The sequence below is a fragment of the Zootoca vivipara genome, chromosome 3 (assembly GCF_963506605.1).
Source record: "Zootoca vivipara chromosome 3, rZooViv1.1, whole genome shotgun sequence".
In the NCBI taxonomy this organism is placed as follows: domain Eukaryota; kingdom Metazoa; phylum Chordata; class Lepidosauria; order Squamata; family Lacertidae; genus Zootoca; species Zootoca vivipara.
This window is the reverse complement of record NC_083278.1, coordinates 96932949-96942472: the sequence shown is the minus strand read 5'-3', so window position 1 is coordinate 96942472 and position 9524 is coordinate 96932949.

Here is a 9524-nt window from a genome sequence, read left to right as displayed (position 1 = left end):
GCGCACCAGGCTGGGGGAAGAAAATGAAACACCGCAGCTCGAGCCGCATTCACAGAGCATTATTAAGGAACGGCGCTTCGGCGAACTTGAGCGAGCTGCCTTTTGCAAAGCGCGGCGCGAAAGGAGGGTCCCCTTTAAAAGATCTCGCTCGCTCGCTTGCTTGCTCGCTTGCTTGTTTGTTTATTTCTTGGTCGCAAAGAAAAATCAAAGCCCCTTGGAATAATCAGCTCGCTCCCGAGCTGTCATCTGCTGACCCTTTGAAAAACTTAAGTTTGCTCTTAGTTAATGGTGCAGTGAGTGACTAAGTCGACCGGTCTAATAGAAGGTTTTGCAGTCCGCCCAACCAGTTCAGTGTGTGACACAGTTGCGCGTTTTTGAAAAAGCAAAACGCCGCTTTTTCATTCATTTATTTTTTTTACATGCACACCCAAAATGACACACACAAAGGAAACTGAGGTTTGAAATATTTCAAAGGAACTGAATGTTAAGCTTTTTATTTTTAAAAAAATTCTGTCCGTACACAGTACCTAACTTTCTTAGGGATTGACCTGAGTATTGTCACTTTGTAATGGTTCTGTTCTGGGAGGGGGGATATTATTTAAAAGTTCATTTAAAATAGACCAGAATTCTTAACGCTATCCATATTCACTGTTCTATTTGTGCAAAAAATGCTATCGTTCAGCAATGCCCACCTTTCAACATCTTTAAAAAAAAACATGCTAAAAACTTTTCAAATAATTAAGAAGTTGATTTCCTGTTGAGAAACATAACCATCCCACCTTGTTTTAACATTACGAAACCTTTTGTTAACTGCCTTTGAAAACACGCACAAAACCTTTTCTGGTGAGGAAAAAATGGGTTACAGATTATTTCTCATTGGGATATAGATAGATACAGTAGAGTACATTACAATGGACAAACTCATGTATCTTGTTCTTCATGTATGTTTCAATAGTCGATCACTCGTAGCCGAGTAAGATTGTCTTCCATAAACACGGTTTTAACACGGTAAGTGATTGTGGAGGCCAATTCTGGATCCACACGTCCTTCCACAGTGGGGACATTGGTTTCCGGGTGGAAATTGATCACGGTGTGGATTTGCCAAGCGTGCCGTCCTCTTAGCACGTTTCTCCCTTGCGTCCTGAGTTTGAGTGTCTTCAAAGCCCATGACACCTTTGGTAAAGGCTGTTCTCCAACTGGAGCGCTCGCAGGCCAGTGTTTCCCAGTTGCCAGTGCTTATACTACATTTTTTTAGATTTGCCTTGAGAGAGTCTTTAAACCTCTTTTGTTGACCACCAGCATTACGCTTTCCATTTTTAAGTTCGGAATAGAGTAGTTGCTTTGGAAGACAATCATCAGGCATCTGCACAACATGACCAGTCCAATGAAGTTGATGTTGAAGAATCATTGCTTCAACACAGGTGATCTTTGCTTCTTCCAGTACACTGATATTAGTTTTCCTGTCTTCCCAAGTATGTGTAAAAAATTTCAGAGACACAGTTGATGGAATCTTTTGAGGAGTTGGAGATGGCGTTTATAAGTGGTCAATGTTTCACAAGCATATAGTAAGGTTGGTAGTACAATAGATTTGTAAACAAGCCTTAGGAGGTCCCACTCAGCCAGTAGAGAGTGAGCCAAAAGTTCTGGCAGCATAGCTTTTCCTGTAGTGGATGCAGAGGAAAATCAAGTGTGTTGGGTGTAAGCATGGATCCATCAAATCTAAAACCACCTAATTCTGACATGCCCTCACAATCAGTGGAATCAGTGTTAATTGCATCCCACTGCCATCAATGGGGGAGGGGGAAGAGGAAGGGACCCCCTACCTTCCCATCCTGGCCATAGTGAAATGGCAGGACAATGGATACCATGGCTTCTGCACCCATGGGTTACTCTGCCTAAGAGTGGAACCTTTCTCCTACTGTTGGTGTGCAAGCATGAAAGACATTCAGTGTCTGAATGCACTTAAATCAATTGATGGATATATAGGAAGGTAGATTTGTCATCTCATCCTTCTTGTACCTTTGCTGTGCTGAGAAGCCCACTCTGTCAGGTTCCTCGCTCCATCAACTGTCACCTGGCAGCCACCATTCCATCAGGCTGCAGGACAGGGAGAGATGCGAACAGTGCTGGTCCAGCCACTGGACAGAGTGAGGCAACCACTTAAGGCAGCAGATGCTGAGGGATGACAGCAAAACAGTGGAGGGTGTAGTGGTCTGTATGTGCCTGTGGCCCCTAAGATAGCCTGCTGTCAGTGAATACTTGTTCATGCCAACTAAATTTGTATAAAGCGTATTTGTTGTTCTTGGTACAAGTGGGTTCAGTATGACTTCAGTATGACTTTGTATTTTAAGTTAATAGGTTTGGTTTATACTAGCACTGGTTTTCTGTTTACATATGTGAGTTTGAGAGGTATAATATTCAATTGGTTATTCTGAAGTGCATTTCTTTGTTAAGAAGAAGAGGAGGAGGAGGAGTTTGGATTTGATATCCCGCTTTATCACTACAGTCTCAAAGCGGCTAACAATCTCCTTTTCCCTTCCTCCCCCACAACAAACACTCTGTGAGGTGAGTGGGGATGAGAGACTTCAGAGAAGTGTGACTAGCCCAAGGTCACCCAGCAGCTGCATGTGGAGGAGCGGAGACACGAACCTGGTGCACCAGATTACGAGTCTACCACTTTTAACCACTACACCACACTGACTCTTTTAAGATGTGTTAAAAAGTTTTCAAGATGTTCCAGGTTTGTTTGTTTGTTTTTAAAATATACCTAATGTATTCTTTTTTATGTGTTTTAGATTTCCCTGCAGAATCAAAACTTTTTCCTAAATGCATTGGGAATGAACAACTATAATACACATTTTAGGGCACTTTGGAAAACCATCTCCTTTCTTTTCTTTTTTCTCTTTTCTCTTTTCTTTTCTTTTCTTGCATCCAGTGCTATCTCTTCCTTGTTTTGGTTATGGTGAGAAGCAGCTAAGAGATCTGCAACTTTTGGCTTTTCTTTTCCTTGACCTACCGTATTTCCATTGGTCTGTAAGAACTTTGTAACTAAGAACTAGTGTCTTGATTTTTTTCCCTCCCCACAATCTCTTTTCTTCTCAAGTTGTGTCTGCAAAACTGAGGGCAGGGAGTGTCCCATTACGGATTTTTGTAAGACACTCCAGAAACCTCTTGTGCTGAAGAGTAAATGCAGTTCCCCTGTTTAGGCAAATGTCCAAAAATTCTGGCATGGGTCTCCAATCCATATTTCAGAGTAACACTTAAGGTTTGGATGAAAGGCTTGGCACCAACCCAGCCATTGCTTTACCAACCTAATAGTTCATTCCTTCATGGAGTGCAACAGTTTAAGGGCCGGAAAGGCAAGGAACAGTACAGACCATGTGAGTTCTATACAAGTGTAGGTCCCAGGAGTGAAAGAACTTTGCAGGAGGCACTGGATATATTAGGTAACAAGTGGCTCGATATTAAGCAAATAAGTTCCTTTACCACACATAAAAACACAGACCATGAGAACTTTGAAGGAATTATGTTAGTAGCAAATGTGAACTCTAAAAAGCAAATTTCCAAAATTTACCATCTGTTAATGACTCTGGACATGGAAAACTTACAAGATATGTTGAGATTGAGACCTAGTCAAAGTTGAGTGATACAGCTTAAGAAAAAAACATGGAATAGTAAATCAATTTGCTTGATGTAAGCACAAGTAAAGGAAACAGTACTTAAAATCATATTTTGCAGGCATCTGACATTAGTTAAATTATGCTGCATCTCCCAGTCAAATTCTCAGAAATGCTGGATGTGGGCAATAATAGGGCACATACTTCCAGCTGTGGTGGAATTGCCCTCAAGTGGCAATCTTCTGAAGTGAGGTGTTGCCCATGAGTCATAAAGTAGTGTGCTCAACACACACGCCTGGTAGACCTTCATCTTAATCTTGGCCATTAGCATTACACTCTCCCATACCCATTTGGAGAGGTGAGCCTTTGACATGGCTGCCTTGCCAATACGCTTGTCCAGCTCAGTGCTGATGAAACCCAGGTAGACAAAATCGTCTACCACCTCACCAGTGGTGCTTGGAGTGCTAGCAACATCCTGACCAGGAGATTCGTCTTCATCAGGCTGATGGCCAAACTCTCTTCAGGCTTGGGCAAAATGGTTGATGAGCTTCTAGAGTTTCCTTGGAGTGTGCTGTCAAGGCTGCATCATCTGTGAACAACATCTCTTCAATAGAGAGAGCAGAGCCGCTGAAGGTAGGGTGCAAGGTATATGAGCTTGTGGTACTCCTAACACCAATAAATACTTTACATTGGAGGTGCATGACTACTTTCTTTGGAACTTGGGGTTGTATCCAACCAAGTTATACTCAGAGGAGACCCACTGAATTAATGAACTGGAATAGGGCTCCCATACATCTGAAATTTCCAGGACATATCTGGGATTCGTCCTCCGAAAATAGCATCCGGGCAGAATTTTCAGAAATCAGTTTAAAAAGTTGGACAACTTTGAGCGTATTTCACTTTTTGAAATACTGTATGGCAGGTAGGTCAACAGGTAGATCGTGGTAGATCTGTGGTAGATCACTGGTAGGCTTCCCTCAAAGAAGCTCAACAACTTTGGTTCCCAGCCCCAAAAAAAGCTCAACATTTTAGCCCTGCACCCCCCAAAATTGGGGCTTCCCTCTTCCCTTAAAAAAGGTCAACTTTGACCTGAACCCCAAAAAAGGGGGTAAATCACTGCCAGTTTTTAACTCTGTGAGTAGATCGCAGTCTTTTGGGAGTTGGCAACCCTAAACTGGAAGGAAGAATTCAACAACATTCCAAGGCTGTTGATTCAACATCACGGGTCAGAATGAGCATTTTGGCTTGCAAGACAGAACAATTACCCTGATCCCTCACTCTTCTCCCCTAGCACACTGTTCTCCTGACTCTTCCCACAGTCCATTTCATGGAGCCACACAGGAGGGAGAGAGGAAAAATCCCAATATGCAAGCAGAGTCTTTATGCAGGGCTTCCACTGATGAGCTTCATTTAGTTAAATCCGATCCAGAGTTTGTCATATTCATTCTTTTCAATGAGTCTAATCTGAATAGGAGTAACAGTGAATAAAATCCCTCTGTTGCTGCCCACTAAGGAGCCTGTGAAGAGAGACAGAATAATAAGATGAAATACAGACTTGTGTTTTGTATCCCATTTAATTTTACTTACCTTTGTTATAAATTCTGGGGGTTTCTACCATGTGAGTTTTTTATTATTATTTGAAGCCTTGTCTATTACAAAATTAATAAAGACTAATAATTTTTTTAAAGAGTAGACTAAATGCTACAAACAAACATGTTTAGTCTATATTGTTTCCTCTCCTGTCTTCATCAACCATCCTGTTGGTTTTCCTGGAAGTCTCCACTGCTTTTCATACCAGTGATAATAGTATTCTTCTGGCTTGTATTTTTGGAATGGGAATTGGGAGCATGGTGTTACGGTGGCTCTGGGCATAGTGGCCAAGTTCTCCCTTTTTTAAAAGGAAATTCCATTATGCTGAATAGGCTTCCTCGAGAGAAAAGGGAAAACTTGGCAGCTATGGCTCTGGGCCATCCTACTCACATAGCTGTCAAGTTTTCCCTTTTCTCACGAGGAAGCCTATTCAGCATAAGGGAATTGCCCTTAAAAAAAAGGGAGACCTTGACAGCTATGTACTCAGAGTAGACCCACTGAAATTAATGGACCTGACTAATTTAGGACTATTAATCTCAATGAGTCTAATGTGAGTACAGTAGTACTTAGTTGGATATGAACTTGTATGTTGCACAGATGCCCCTCTTCTTTACATGATTGTCTTCCATGCACTCTAGAACAGCCTAGGAACCCTAGGACAAAAGTGGCAACCCAACAGAGGTACTCATCCGTCACTATTGCTGCTGCAGGCTTCCCTTATGGTTGGCATGACAAAGGGTAGAAAGTTTTCTTGCCTCTTCGAATGCTCGATGGCTGACTGGTTGCCTGGGGAAAAATACGGACAACATACAGATAATAATGCACTAAGGGTAGCAGCTGCAACCAGTTACCTGTGAATGGCCACATGATGCAGCCTTTTGCTGGATGAGAGATTGGTTCCTATTAGAAAATGCTGATATATTAGATTTGGAAGGGCATGATAATGTTTTTGGATGGCATGAATATTTATGGTATGATAAAGTCAAGGTCCATAAAGGTTTTAAAAGTCATATTATTAGAAAATCCTTGTATAATGTATGGAATAGATATAAAGATTTGCTTGAACCGCGAACACCCAGATGGATTTCACCTCTAGAGGCTAAGATGCAGAAAAGACTGAATATGGAAATTAAGTGGTTAAAATATAAAGACATTCTGGTGGAGGAAGGAGACAATATTAAATTAAAATATTATGAAATGTTGAAGAACAATGTAAATGATTGGTTACAATATCATCAAATCAATGAAGTGTATAAAATGGATTAAAAAGTTGGTTTTCAAATGAAAAAGTCTAAATTGGAGACGGAATTGTTGGAAACTAAAACAAAAAATCTTTCAAAAATGTATAATTTTTTGTTGGAATGACATACGAAAGATGAACAAACGAAATCAGTAATGATCAAATGGGAAAATGATGTGGGACACAATATTTTGATGGAGGACTGGGAAAGGTTATGGAAGAAAAGTATCAAATTTACCGCTTGTAATACTCTAAGAGAAAATATGATGAAAATGATGTATAGATGGTATCTTACATCGGTAAAATTATCTAAGATTTATCATAAACATGATAATAAATGTTGGAAATGTAAAAAACAAGAAGGAACCTTTTACCATATGTGGTGGACTTGCCCCCAAGTAAGAGACTTCTGGGAAAAGATTTATAATGAATTGAAAAAAGTGTTGAAAAACACCCTTGTTAAGAAACCAGAAGCCTTCTTACTTGGGATAGTCAGAGAGGAAATACCGAAGAAAGATGTTACATTTTTTCTGTATGCCACAACAGCAGCAAGAATATTATTAGCGAATAATTGGAAGAACGAAGAATTACCAACGATAGATGAAAGGCAGAAGAAGATGATAGAATTTATGGAACTGGCAGAGCTAACCGGGAGACTCCGAGACCAGAGGGAAGAAGCGGTGGAAGAAGATTGGAAAAAATTCAAAGTGTATTTAAGAAATAAACATATTATTGAAAAGAATTAATAGAAGTTTAGGAGGTACAGGGAGGTTGTAGAAAAAATATATGTTTAAATAAATATTGATATAGAGGTGTAGTTATAAATAAGCAGTATGTGTGAGATTTTGTGTTATGATATAAGATAAGATTAGAAAAAGAAAAGTTATAAGGTAAACAAGGTACAGTATAAGACTTAGAAATTACTACAGAGGATTTACAATGTAACGCAGTTGGAAGGAACTTGAGGAAGTCACAGCCATTAGAATTGATATAAGTTGAAGTTTTGGAATTTTTGTTTTTTTGTCTTTTTGTCTTTTGTATTTTTTGTATTTGGTATTTTTTGTATTTTTGTATTTCTTGTATTTTGTCTATTTTTTTGTCTTTGTGTGTTACAAAATAATAAATATATTTGAAAAATAAAATAAAATAAATGATTAGGAAAGGATGCCAGCACTGAGGTGTCTTGCCATTCCCCAAGTGTTAGCTAGACTCCCTGACCAATAAATGTGATCTCAGAGATTATATTGCCATTTAGACAATGTTTCCTGAATTTAACAGTGATCAGGACACCGGTTCAGAGCTCAGACCTGACTACTGAAGGCCATTGTGCCTGAGGCCATTGGACAGAGAAACCTCCCTCTGGCCCTCTAGGGCCAACAGAGCGACCGCCCAGACCCTCACGGGCATTTCCCCCTGAGCCTGAAGAACCAGATGTGTCTCTTCGCACGTCACCAGTCCAGGAGTGCACCAAGTAGAAGCTATGGAAGAAGAATGGCGCCTGTTTTCAGGCCAGATGGTTGGCCTTTTAAGGCTCTGAAATTATCTATGGGAGGTGGGGAGGTGGAGACTGGAGGGGGCAATCTGCAGACAGGGGCTTAAAAAGCAATAGTCTGCTCTCAACCTTTGCTGGAGTAGTTGCTCACTTGAAGCTATTCATGGGCCTCCAAACTTGCCTTTTTCACTGTGGAATCTGGCATTAGTCATTCAGTAGAGGAAGCTGAATCAGAACTCTTGCTGCTAGCTACAAATTGTTTTCCCGTCACATAGCCACTTCTCCCCATGTAAGCCCACCCACCAACTGTGCTCTAGTTAGACAGTCAGTCCTGCTGACTATATGACCTATATAACAGGTTTAGATGGCATTAGCTACAGCTAAGTCTTCCTGAAGCGGTTACAAAACTTTGGAACCTTCTCTGGGAAGAGGTCAGGAAAGTTTCTGCAATGAATAATAGGTCCACAACTGTGTAACTAACAAAGGCAGCTGATTGATCGCTACATCATTTCAAAAGCACGTCAAAGTGCAAGTAGATAAATAGGTGGGAAGGTAAACGGTGTTTCCGTGCGCTGCTCTGGTCCGCCAGAAGCAGCTTAGTCATGCTGGCCACATGACCTGGAAGCTGTACGCCGGTTCCCTCGGCCAATAATGCAAGATGAGCGCCGCAACCCCAGAGTCGGTCATGACTGGACCTAATGGTCAGGGGTCCCTTTGTTTACCTTTTACAATCACACACATTTTTTTTCGTTTTTTATTGATTAAAACATAAACAATACATACATTCATTACATTACATTGTCATTCATACTGTACATTACACTTTTTAGCCCACCATCAACGCCCACCACCCTTCACCCCTCCAACTTCCCTCCGTCACTATTTCGACTTCCATCATAAAGTATTATTTCAATATTGTGCATTCTGTTATTGTGTACAATTCTATTAATTCTATAAATAATTTTACTTATTCTCCTAATTTTAATATTGCATTCCTTCATATCTCTTAATCTAAGCATGATAGCACATCATTCTTTGAGCATTGTTTCTCCAGATATTCCGCATAGCATTTCCATTCATTTTTTAATTTTTGATTTGATTGATTTCTTATTGCTGCCGTTAACTTTGCCATTAACAAATAATACTCATTTAATTTGTATATCCATTCTTCCTTTGTTGGGACCTTTTGTACTTAATCACACACAAATTTTAACAAGCCCTACTCCTAGAGCTTACTTTAAAAAAATAATTGTTATTATTTTAAAAAATTGAGTTCAGAGACAGCAACTTCTTGAAAGCCACCCATTGGTCAGAACACTACGGTGGCAGCATTATTTTCAATATGCTTTCCAACTATACTGGACACAGTGGTAATTTTCTAGATACCATGATTTCCACTTCATCGTTGTATACACCAAAGTTTCTCAAACAGTGGGCTCAGACCAACCAGTGGGCCTCAAACAGTGTTACAGTCTGCCCACTGTCTTCCCCACTTGCTGGCCCTATGCCCTAGCTGTGCTTTAACCATTTGGTTAGATCCATGCCAGTACCAGAAACTTATTTACAAGAGTAAGGCTTTTGACAA